Source organism: Mus caroli, unplaced genomic scaffold, assembly GCF_978045245.1.
Source record: "Mus caroli unplaced genomic scaffold, Mus_caroli_1 scaffold_9, whole genome shotgun sequence".
NCBI classification, from domain to species: Eukaryota; Metazoa; Chordata; class Mammalia; order Rodentia; family Muridae; genus Mus; species Mus caroli.
Genome location: NW_028227264.1, coordinates 15,225,554 through 15,238,170, shown reverse-complemented (window position 1 = coordinate 15,238,170; position 12,617 = coordinate 15,225,554).

The window sequence follows — 12,617 nt, the reverse complement described above, 5'->3', positions numbered from 1 at the left end:
CAAAATTAAACAAATAAGAGTGGATAGTATTATTGTGATGGGTGCAAACTTAGCCCTGAGTTAGGGGATAAGGCAAAAAGTAAATTTCTTCACCGTTCAGTTAGAGTCAAACAATATGTGGCCGTGTGTGACTTCATATTGCAGCCACAGTACACAACTGAAGATGATGGAGAATATCAAGCAGGATAAAATCAGTGAAGGCCACAGCCTCTAAACTGTGCATCACAGAAGAAGCAGAGTGAGCATTGAGAAGTGATGGGAACTGATAAGAGGGAGGAAGATGGGACAAGTGAGGGATGACTGTAGCAAAGGCAGGGGTGTGCATTAGCCTGCAGGATCTTGTTAAAGGTAAGCCATGAGGCTGGGTCAGGAAGGACATGTTACATATGGAGCGGTGATTCAGAATAGGTAATCTCATTAGAAACTCAGAAACCAGAAAGAGAGGAATCGTCCAAAATTGGGGCCAGAAAGAAGGCGTAGTGACACACACCTAGCTCAACTGAGCTAGGAGGATCACGAATCTGGGGCCAGCCTGGGGTCCGCAGGGAAAGGTTGGAACATGGGCTTCTCATGATGAATGTGATGTTTTTGTCACATGAAGGGGAGAGCAAGTGCCCTGCACAGGGAGTTAAGTTCATGGTGGGTGAAGAGTTGGACCAGCAAAGAATTACACAAGAATCCTATGGAAGGAGTGATTGGCAGAAGGCAAATGTCTTCTAAACATACTTGTAAGAAAAACTCGAAAGTGGTTTTCTGCTGTGACAGGACCATGACTCAAACTTGTCATGGCTACCGTTTTGAGAAAGTTGGCTAACTAGCATTCTTATCTACACTGATACCCACAATATAGTCTTCTACATTTCCCTTTGGATTCCAGGTGGCCTGCTGTTGTTTAAAAAAAACAAAATCCCAAACGTTTGATTTACTGAAGAAGAGTCAGGAGCCAGATGCTGGGGTGAAAACCTGCTCGCTCAGAGAGTTAGAGAAAGCACCCAGCTGACCTTACTAGAAAGAAAGCACTCCTCTTTCTCCATGCTGTCCAGGACCCTCCTTTCTCTTGGGTTTTCTTGAGTTCAGTCCCAGTCAACTGGTTGGTTGTACCATCTATTTATTTAGCCACGTGGCTTTATTTAGCTCCTCTTTACAGGAAGCTCTGGGGTTAAAGGTGTGTGCTAAGGCCACACCACAACAACCTGTTTACAATAAACAGAAACCTCTTAGATAAAATGTATGTTCTAGGGTTGAGCCTCACCAGAATAAAGTTTTTCCAGTTCATAATCATGGGGTTCACAATGTGATCAAGTATCCTGCAACAGTCTCTCTCTCTCTCTCTCTCTCTCTCTCTCTCTCTCTCTCTCTCTCTCTCTCTCTCTCTTGTTTTTGTTTTTGTTTTTTTGAGACAAGGTTTTTCTGTGTAGTCTTGGCTATCCTGGAACTTGCTCTGTAGACCAGGCTGGCCTCAAATTCACAGAGTTCTAGGCTTCTGCCTTCCTAGTGCTGGGATTAAAGGTGTGAGCCACCATTGCCTGGCTGGCGATTTCTTTCATAACAACTTTGTATATAGATGTTAGTTGGATCATTCATAGTTATAAATTTTATTTTTAGTCAAATTTACAGTGAAATCTCTCTTTTTGGCTACAAATGGGGTTCCAGTTAATTGCCTTAGTAATATGCTCAGTTTGCTTTTCCTATACAACCCAGGACCCCCTGCCTGGCGTGGCACCATCCACAGTGGACTAGGCCTTCCCATATCAATTACTAGTAAAGAAAATTCCCTATAGATGAGTCTACAGGCTAATCAGTCAGTCTGATGGGTCTAATTCCTCAATGGAGCTTCCCTCTTCCCAGGTGATCAGCCTACAGGCTAATCAGTCAGTCTGATGGGTCTAATTCCTCAATGGAGCTTCCCTCTTCCCAGGTGATTAGTTAGTGTAAGGTGGCAAAACTAAACGGCACAGAAGGACGTTAGGTGTAGGGTTGTCACTTCATAGAATGGCATAAAGTCAAGTAACTTGAGGAGGGTAAAAGAATCAAGTCTCAAGATCTGCACCGCAAAGGAAGGCTGGGACATTATTTTGAATTGTTTTGTTTGCTACTGAGACCGGTTTCCTCTGTGTTAACAGTCCTAGTTGTCCTGGCACTTACTCTGTAGACCAGGCTGGCCTCAAACTCAGAGATCTGCCTGCCTCTGCCTCCCCAGTGCTGGAACTAAAGGCATGTATAATAACACCTGGTGCTGAATTAATAAGATATAGCAATTCTAAGTTTATGTCTTAACAGTGGATCATCAAGAACTGCAAGAAACAGTTTGATAGACACCGCTTATTATGCAATAACCTTTCAAGTTCTACAACAGGATCTTATGTATTGAAATTATATGGCAATCTAATTATAGCTTGTTGTCAATATGGTAAACGGCTGGCCAAAGATACATACTACTCTTGCATATGCAAATTTATTTTTGTTTCCATCATGGATGATCCAACCATGCCTTAGTGTCCTAGAGTCATAATTTAAAAACAAGCTAAAAAAGTTGATTTGAGGGATTTAATTGTACCACTTACATCCAGGTTTCCCTGGTGTCTGGAGTCTGCCTGTGGCTCTAGACAATACTGTGGGAAAAGCCCTTGAGCTGACAAATTATAAAAACATATGATAACCTGGGTTACTGGGTTTATAACCATGGTCCTCTGTGTCTAGAGAAACCCAAGAGAAATGTACCATCTTTAATTTATCTATATGCAAAACCATCTTGGGGTTTCCTTTTTCTTTTAAAAAAAAAATCAGTTATAAATAACTCTGCAAAGAAAATCAACTTCTCAGGAGGCTTTGCTGGTGAGAAATCAAAAAGCAAACCTGCTTTTCTGGAAGATGACTCAGTGTGAAAACCCCACCTCCTGTAGGCTCTCTCTCTCTCTGGCAGCCTCAACAACATTTCTTTTAAAAATTTTTTTACATATCCCCCTCTGAGTTACTGTTTGTTTAGATACTTTAATTTAGACAGAATGGAAATCCACTTAGCTATGTGAAGGGGCTAACTCTCAGGGTGGACATGGGACATTTAGTAAGACAGATTTCATGAAATTCATAAAGGAGCCATGAGAGAGTAGCTTGAGACGAGGATTCCCTCCTGGAGGGTATCTGAATGGCTTTTGTACCCACCCCCCACATCATTTTGTAGCCTTTCTATACCCAAGTACTCTGGAGATCCGATTCTGTAGGTCCAGATGTAGCCCAGGCACACCCATGAGCATCTTTCCACGGCACTGAGGCTGCCATGTTGGTACCACCTCACCATTTTCATAGATTCTAGCTTTCTCTTTGCTTAGCTTTCCCTTCTCCCATCTTTTCTCTAACTCAGTTGTAAAAGCAGGGGCTTTTGTATGCCCGCCCTGGCTCTGAATAATGGCTTGGAGACTTTTCTATTTATTAAGCTTCAGGCGCTCTAGCTGGGCAGACTCTGAGCTGTTCTAACTACATGATGCTGGCCTGGCCTACTTCCCCAGCCCCGTGGCCCATTATCTGCCATCTTAGTCTCTCCTGACACCTCCCTTTTCATCTGTGTCCCAATAGCAACTCCTTTGGTCCCCACGTGAGACCCTCTCCCTTTCTCCGTGCACAGAAGCCCAGTCTTTTGCTCTCTTGCCTAGCTATAATTCTTTTTTAACCAACCAGAAGGTGATGGAGCACCAGGTTTTACAAAATACTGAGTCATACCAACCAAAAGTCTGGAGTGCAACCAGATCTCTGGGTACAGAAATTAGCATTCAGATACACAGCGCACATAAACATCCTCCAACAGTCAGTTTAGTTTCCTATAGTGTATGCCTCTACATCTGACTTCAAATGCCTGAGGAAAGTATTGGGCATCAGGTACAGCATTGCCACTAGATGGGAAAGGTAATTTCTAATTTTTCTGCTGTGCAGTGGGCGATAATTAACTGTCACATTAAGTACTTGAAAATAATGAGAAGAGAGGAATTTAAAAAAAATGTTTTCACCACAAAGAAATGAGAAGTGGTTGAAGTACTAATCATCTTGATTTAATAATTACACAATGCATGTATTAAAATATCACAGTGTACCCTATAAATGTGCAGTGTTACCATTTGTTCATTAGAGCTAAACCAAAACAGATGCTCAGTAGAAGTCCAAAAGGCTCAGTTTGTATGTAACTGACAATTTTATCTGCCAAGCCACTTGTGGGTCAGGGACAGCCAAAGGTTGACTGGGCCAGATGGCTACTCCTGTTCTAGTTAGTTATGGCTGTAGCTGTGGTGAGGCTAGGCATATAGTGATGGTAAGATTAGGCCTACAATTCAGAGCGTGGTTAGAGATCTAGAGCTTCTACACAAGATCTCATTGCTGAGATATTTAAAAGGCCTGTAGACTGGGCAAGGAAGAGTGACTGCATTCCAACATGCCTTTCCTTATAAGGTCTTCGTGATTTATGAGAGTAACTTCTAATTTAGAGGACATGATCACTCCTGTTAAGCAAAAACAAAAACAATAACAACAACAAACAAACAAACTAAAAACCCTTCCCAGTGGCTGCCATATTTTCTGTATCTGTGATTAAGTAACTAATATATAGAATATTCAGATGAGTTTACATCTTAGTCATAAAGACAGCATTTTTATTTTAAAGATAAAAGTGTATAAAAGTCATCTATTTCTTTGGTCTGTAGGCAATGTGGGTACACACAGTTTCCTGGATTCCTTAAAGTGTCCCTTCACCGTAGTGTGGTTTCTTATGGGTGCTCTCAGCCTACAGGTTGGGAACAATTTTGTGGTGCAATAGCACATTCCAGGAATGCTAGATGTGGGGAAGCCTGCATTTGGGTCTGAGGCTTTACTTCTTGGAGAGGTTCTGACATATCTTCTATTTGAACCTGAGAAGATCTACTGACTAGCTTTATGTCAATATGACAGAAGCTAAAGCCATCTAAAAGGAGGGAACCTCAGTTGAGAGAATGCCTTCATAAGATCCAGTTGTAAAGCATCTTAATTAGTGATTGACGGAAGAAATGTCCATCCCACTGCGTGTAGTGCCATCCCTGGACTGGTGGTCCTGGGTTCTATAAAAAAAGCAGGCTGGGAAAACCATGAGGAACAAGCCAGTAAGTACCACCCCTCCATGGCTTCTGCATCAGCTCCTGCCCTGCAGGCTCCTGTCCTGACTTCCTTTGAGGATGAACAGTGATATGGAAGCAAAGCCCAATAAATCCTTTCCTCTCCTATTTGCTTTTTAGACATGGTGTCTCACCGCAATAATAGAAACTATAACTAGACAGCAGGCTTAAACTACTCCAAAAGAAAAGGCTAGACTATCTAGTGATTTCTGGGGCTAATTCATAATGGCTATGGAGTAGCTATGAGGCACATTGAATGGAATGTGGAAAGGGAGGGAGAGCTATGGGGATGGTTTGTTTCAGAGATCATGTCAGGATTTCAAAATCCTGGCTTTCTTCCTTTCTCCTCTTTTGTTTCTCATTTGTTTGCTTTTTGTCTGAGGCAGGGTTTCACCCTCTGTCCCACCCTGGCCTCACACCTGCAGTGAGCCTCTTGTCAAATCCACTTAAGTTCTGCGATTCCAGGCATGCTCCACCATGCCCAGCTTCTCTCTTTTCATTTCATCTTCGGCAGTTTCAGTTTCACTTACTTCTGAGCTTGGTTTTCTTTCTGGTCAAAAAATAGCTTCCAACAACATTTAGGATAATCTGACTGTAGAAAGAATCTCTTACAACCATCACCTGTCAATAAAAAAGCTTATGGCCAATGAGCTGAGACAGGAAATAGGAGGTGGGACATCCAGGAGGGATAGAGAGAATTCTGGGAAAGAGTCAGAAGGTGGGAGATGGGAGAATTGCCAGTCAGACAGAGGAAGTAGCAGGCCAGGAATGCAGAGGAGATGGACTTTAATCAGCAGCCGAACTCAGGTTAGAATAAAGGGGAGATTTGCCCCAGGAACTCCGAGGAGACAGATGTAAGAAGACAAGGAAAGGAAAATAGCCATGTAGCTGAACCTAGGTTAGAACAAAAGGGATAATAAGAGTAAGTCAGAGAATAAGCTGAAGTTATGCCCTAGGCATTTATTAACAAATAATTAGTCTCAGAACCCTCATTCTGGAAGCAGGGGCTGGGAAGAAGGACTTGGCTTATTTTTTACATATGACTCCTTGCATAAAAATGGGGGAGAGGAAAAAGAAGAGGGAGAGAAAGGAAGCGAGAGGGAGAGATCTGTGCATATGTTTATGCGTGTACATGTGTGTGTGGTACACATGAGTATATGTATAAAAAAGCCAGAGTCAACATCAAGTGTCATTCTGACTTGCTGTCTACTTTATTTTTTGAGTTAGGGTCTCTTTTGGAACCTGAAACTTCACCAATTGAGGCAACAGTGTTTTTATGCCCAGATCGTGAAACCCCAAAGACCACCAGGACTCGACTCGGATGCAATTCTTACAAGGGTTTATTCAGCACAAGCTTGAGCTCAGGATACAAACCTCCCTGAAGCAGCAGGTTAGGAGAGTGTGCTGAGGTCTAGGGGTCCCGGAGTTTAAAAACCTTAAAAACCGCAAGTGGAGGTCACTCAGCCTTCGCATTATATGATTGGGTAAGAGGTTTATAGGGAAGTTGACTTTTAAAATGATTGGTTTGTTTTAGGTGCCAAGGCCACAAACAGCTCTGGTCCGGCCATCTGGAGAACCTCTGGTCATTAATTAACAGCTGCTAGGGAAGAGGAGCAATTAGCACTCATTGTGATATTTCCAGGAACAGTGCTATGTGACTCCCAAAGGTCATTGCTAGGGTTGTTAGGAAACATTATCTCCTGAGTGCAGAAAAGAATGCAGTATGACTGGTGACTCCCAGCAGCTGCGGCTCCTCCATAAGTTTTACCCTGGGACCTGTTTTTTGTTTGTTTGTTTAAATTTACGTTTCTGGCGCCCCCTACTCCCCTTTGTCTCTCAACATGGGTGGCAAGCTCTAAGGATCCACCGGTCTTCATTTCCTTAGTTTCTTGGGATTGCAAACATGCACTGTTGCCAAGGAACATCCTCCATTTGGAGCGGGGTTCTGAGAAAAGAAATTGTAGATCCAAGCTGACGACCTGTGTTCGGCTTTGTTCCCATCTTCTCTCTATGTTGTGCTTTCTCCTGGAGAGTCTATACTTTGCTTGCTTGCTATTCTAAGAGATCTCTCTGTCCATGTCCTTCTGTCAGTTTTCCAAGCAGTTTTTAATCTCTTTTTATCTTAAAAAAATTCTCTGGATTGCTCATCTCCTGCAGAACCCAGATCCAGTCTTTTATTTTGCATATCAATCCAGTCACTTACTCCAGGTTTCCTTTTGATTGTCCTATGAATCAGCACCCCTAGACCCTAAGCCCTTCGATTCTTAAGAGACAACAAGAAGTGGGAGTGGGTGAGTAAGAAGTGGGGGGGGGGTATGGGGGACTTTTGGGATAGCATTGGAAATGTAAATAAAGAAAATACCTAATAAAAATAATAATAGTAAAAAAAGAGACAACAAGCATACATTTTTTCTTAACATTGCAAAAGAACTCAGAGATCTGAGTTATCTCTCACAGTGCAGCTGCTTCTGTTCCTTTAGATTTGTGAAGCCCCTCATGTAATTCATATTGAGTCATTTTTATTTTGCATAGTTGAGAGATTATGTATTTTCAAACTCATGTGTTTAGAGCTCTTTCCCATAGTCTTAAGGGCTGTCCTGAGGGCCCCAGCTTTACCGTTTTGCTGAGACATAGCCACACCCTTGACTCCTGGACTTGTGCTATTTCTCATTATCCTGGAGTCACTAACGTTAACAGGGAGGACATTCCTCGGAAGCAAAGAGTCCTCCACTGCTAGTACTGGTTCCAGGAAATATGTCTACTATTACACAAACAAGCCTTACGTCCCCAGCAGCCATCATTTTTTGTGTGGTGCTGAGGATATGAACCCAAGTCCTTGTGTTTTTGTGGAAAGCACTTTACCAACTCAGATACTTCTCCAAACCCTTGAGTTTTAATATAGGGTAATCAGATAGCACATACATCTTTCATTGTGAGAATCTCACATATCAAAATTGTAGTTCTGTCCCTCCTGTCCCCCATGCTTCTCTGAAGCCATTCAATTTCTCCAAGGAAGAATTCAGCCATTGTTGACTTTATCTCATGGGCGCTGAGATTCTGGGAGCAATTACTGAAATGACTGGAGCAGGTACTTTCTTCTTTTGTGTTTGGCTCTGCTCATCACACTTGTCTGGTATGCTTTGGGTTCTCCAGTAAGGATCTACTTCCTCTCCAGGTTTTCAGAGACCTTGGTTATCTGTGTACAGTGCAAAGGAGGAATCCTTACCTAGACTCACCTTAGCTCTGTGGACAGATGACTAACCAGCTCCTCTTATTTCCATCGAATACCCTTTTGCCTTCTTAAAGGAATGGCCATGCCTGGCTGAACCTCTCCCAGACCCTATAATTAGAGGTTGGTGAACTCCTGCTGGTGTTCTTATGTACATGTCTGCAGGGGCAAGTGTTCTCAGCTGTCATACATATACATACATACATACGTACATACATACACATATACACATAGACATATGCATATACATACATATATGTGTGTATATATGCATATTTGTACATATAGACATATATGTGTGTATTCGTACATATACATATATGTGTATATATTATGTATATACATACATGTGTATGTGTGTGTTTATATATTGCTCTATTTGTTTTTTTCCTCTAAGACTCTCGAATTGCAAATGCAGAAAATCCAGAGCTCATGTTCATCTCCACTGTGCAATCATCAATGGTGGAGAGACCTGTCAATTGACTCCTCAGCATATTTGAAACCTGTGATCTTTTCAAAGCCAGGTTTGCTTGGCTTGTATTATCTCTGAACAGCCTCTAGGCATAGATGAGGACTAGGGAGGAAGAACACCAGAAAAGCCCAGAAAAGCCTGGGCCCTGAGGAATCTGGAACTCTGGTCCATGGAAAACACAATCTAGAGTCACAATTTATTTCCCTTGGGTTCTGAAGAAACTGAAGTGTAAGAAGCAAAAAGAGAAAGAACAGCATACCAGCAGGAAATGATAGATCTTGCAAAATAAAAATAACATAACAACCCAGGAAACAATGTGGGGGCTGATGACAGATTTATTGGTACAACTTCATCTAATTGCTAAGCAATTTAGTGACAATTATGTGCCATCTTAAATAGGTACCAAATTAACTTTGTAAATGCACTATTTGATTAGAATAGTAAACAGTTTGTGCATGTATTCAATATTTGTTTGTTGATATTCTAATCAGAGGAAAGCGGCTTACTAATAGCTTTCTACAAGAGGAGAAAAGGGCATTCTATAAAGCATCGATGGTAAAGGAAAGGTGCTTTGGATATGGGCTCAACCACAAATCTACAGTGACTATAATTGCACCAGGATAGTAATGGGTGCTTAATAACTCTCTGTTGGATGGGTAGATGGATGATGGAAGGATGGGAGATAAATGGATGGATGGATGGATGGATGGATAGGGAGTGGATGGATGGGTAGATGGATGGATGATGGAAGGATGGGAGATAAATGGATGGATGGATGGATGGATGGATGGGTGGATGGATAGGGAATGGATGGATGGGTAGATGGATGGATGATGGAAGGATGGGAGATAGATGGATGGAATGATGGATGGATAGGCAATGGATGGATGGGTAGATGAATGGGTTGATGGATGGATGGATGGGTGGATGCATGCATGGGTAAGTGGGTGGGGTGGATAGATGGATAGGTATGAGTTTAATAAAGTGTTGGTGCTGCTATTAACACTAAAATCTCATGTATCTTGATTGCTTACAACTTAAAGTAATGAAACAAGCATATGGGTTAGTAATTGTATTTATTTGACTGGGGAACGGTTTATAGGATTTTCAAGAAAATCAATACTTTGGCAGCTTTTATTATACAGTATTTGGATGACAAATGATTACTTCCTTATTGAGAGGCAACATACAATTCCTGTATTTTAAGAAACTAAAGATAGCATCACGTCTGGACTTTTAGATTATATTACATATTTAGAAAACAAAACAAGCCTTGACAATGTTGTTCTGAAAGTGAAAAATTATGAATGAAGCTAATGTCGTCTAGTCCCAGGTGGTATATAGTCAGAGCCTCCTCTTTCATCCACACTACTGGAAGTGTGTTATAGGAGAGAGGACAGTAGGTATTTTCAGAGAGTTCTACCGTGGCCCAGGCCTGTCTGAGGTTTGCTATTGAGTAGAATGTTCCCATGTACTTAGAGAATAAGAGCAATAAAGGCAGATTTGGATGGAGATAACGTTTGGAGAGGGCATTGAGAGGCAGGTAATGACAAAGAACTAGAAAGGAGAATACAGAATGGGAGTTGGGTAGGGTGGAGGCAAAGAGAGAGCAATCAAGTGGGAAGAAGGCAGCAGATGACCCTACATGGCAATTTGTCTGACTGTTCTAGACCTATATAATGGTTTTCAAAACGGAATCCATGATATTTTCTCCTTGAGATTCCAATACTGTTGTAAGAAGCAAGGTGTCCGCCCCACTGGGTGAGTGTGAGACCACAGCTCTAATTTTTGAGCCACATTTGAAACAAGTTTTATTAAGTACCTGCCAGGATGATGGACACTGACCAGCTCCATCCCGGGATTCTCAGAGAATGGCTGTGAATCACATTAGACCGATGCTTATAAAGGCAAACCCAGAAGGCTACGTACCTCTGCCTGCCTCCAACTGGGGGCAAGCACACATCGTGAAGCACTTCCTACCTCAGTGCCTACCACCTACATATGATCAAGCACATCAAGTGCAGCTGGGGAAACCAACCTTGTTTACAAAAGTGAAAACATGTGGCTTGCTATCTTGTATGAACAGCAACCCCCAGAATTCCAGGAAGTTATCTGTCCTTGGGCAAGTGGGGCTTATAGGTTAGAGGCATTTTTTGTTTTATAGATTTCTTAGGTACAGTGATTAAAACTTAAAATGTAACTTTAGCCTTCACAGTGTTTATTATTTTTGAGTGTGTATGTGCTTGGTAGGGTGTATGTGTGTGTAATTTATATTATGCATATACATATGCATGGTGCACACTCCATTACTTATGTTTGTAAACACTAGAGAAGGATATTGGGTGTGCATTCCATTCCTTGGCACAGGGTGTCTTACTGAGCCTGAAACTAACTTTTTCCTTCCTTCCTTCCTTCCTTCCTTCCTTCCTTCCTTCCTTCCTTCCTCCCTCCCTCCCTCTCTCCCTCCCTCCCTTCTCTCTTTCTCTCTCTCCATCCCTCTGTCCCTCCGTCCCTCCATCCGTCCGTCTCTTCCTTCCTTCCTTCCTTCCTTCCTTCCTTCCTTCCTTCCTTCCTTCCTTCCTTTCTTTTGCTAGACTGCCAGCCAGCAATTCTCAGAGATCCACCTGTCTCTGCCCCCAAACTTTTGGTGCTAGATATTTGAATACAATTCTTCACCCCTACACTGCAAACACTCTTACTCAAAAAAGTCAGATATTTCTTAATGATTTCCATTTACACAAGGCTAAGAGGTGCTTTACCAGTGACCTACTCAGAAAGCTGAATGTTGCCAATTTACTTATAAATTAAATTCAACAGACAATTACAGTTGATGAAAAGCTTAGTTCATCTGACAAGTGAGGTTGATTCTTTTTTTGAAAATTTTATTAGATATTTTCTTTATTTACATTTCAAATGTTATCCCCTTTCCTGGTTTCCCCACTGAAAACTCCCTATCTTATCCTCCTTCCCCTGCTTCTATGAGTGTGTTCCCTCCACCCACCCACCCACTCCCGCTACCCTGTCCTAGCATTCCCCTACACTGGGGCATCAAGCCTTCACATCGATGTCCCACAAGGTCATCCTCTGCTACATATGTGGCTGGAACCATGTGTAGTACTCCATGTGTACTCTTTGGTTGGTGGTTTAGTACCTAGGAGCTCGGGGGGGGGGTCTGGCTAGTTCATATTGTTGTTCCTCCTATGGGGCTGCAGACCCCTTCAGCTTCTTCAGTCCTTTCTCTAACTCCTTCATTGGGAACCCTGTGCTCAGACCAATGGTTGGCTGTGAGCATCCACCTCTGAATTTGTCAGACTCCTGTCAGCTAGCACTTTTGGCATCCTCAACAGTGTCTGGGTTTAGTGACTATATATGAGATGGATCCCCAGGTGGGGCAGTCTCTGGATGGCCTTTCCTTCAGTCTTTGCTCCATACTTTGTCTCTGTATGTCCTCCCAAGGGTATTTTGTTCCCCCTTCTAAGAAGGACGAAAGTATCCACACTTTGTTCTTTTTTTTCATGAGCTTCATTTGGTTTGTGACCTGTATCTCTGGTATTCCAAACTTCTGGGCTAATATCCACTTATCAGTGAGTGCATACCATGTGTGTTCTTTTGTGATTGGGTTACCTCACTTTATTCTATTCTATTCTATTCTATTTCCATAAATTTGCCTAAGAATTTCATGAAGTCATTGTTTTTAATAGCTGAGGAGTACTTCATTGTGTAAATGTACCACATTTTTTATATCCATTCCTCTGTTAGGGGACATCTGGGTTCTTTCCAGCTT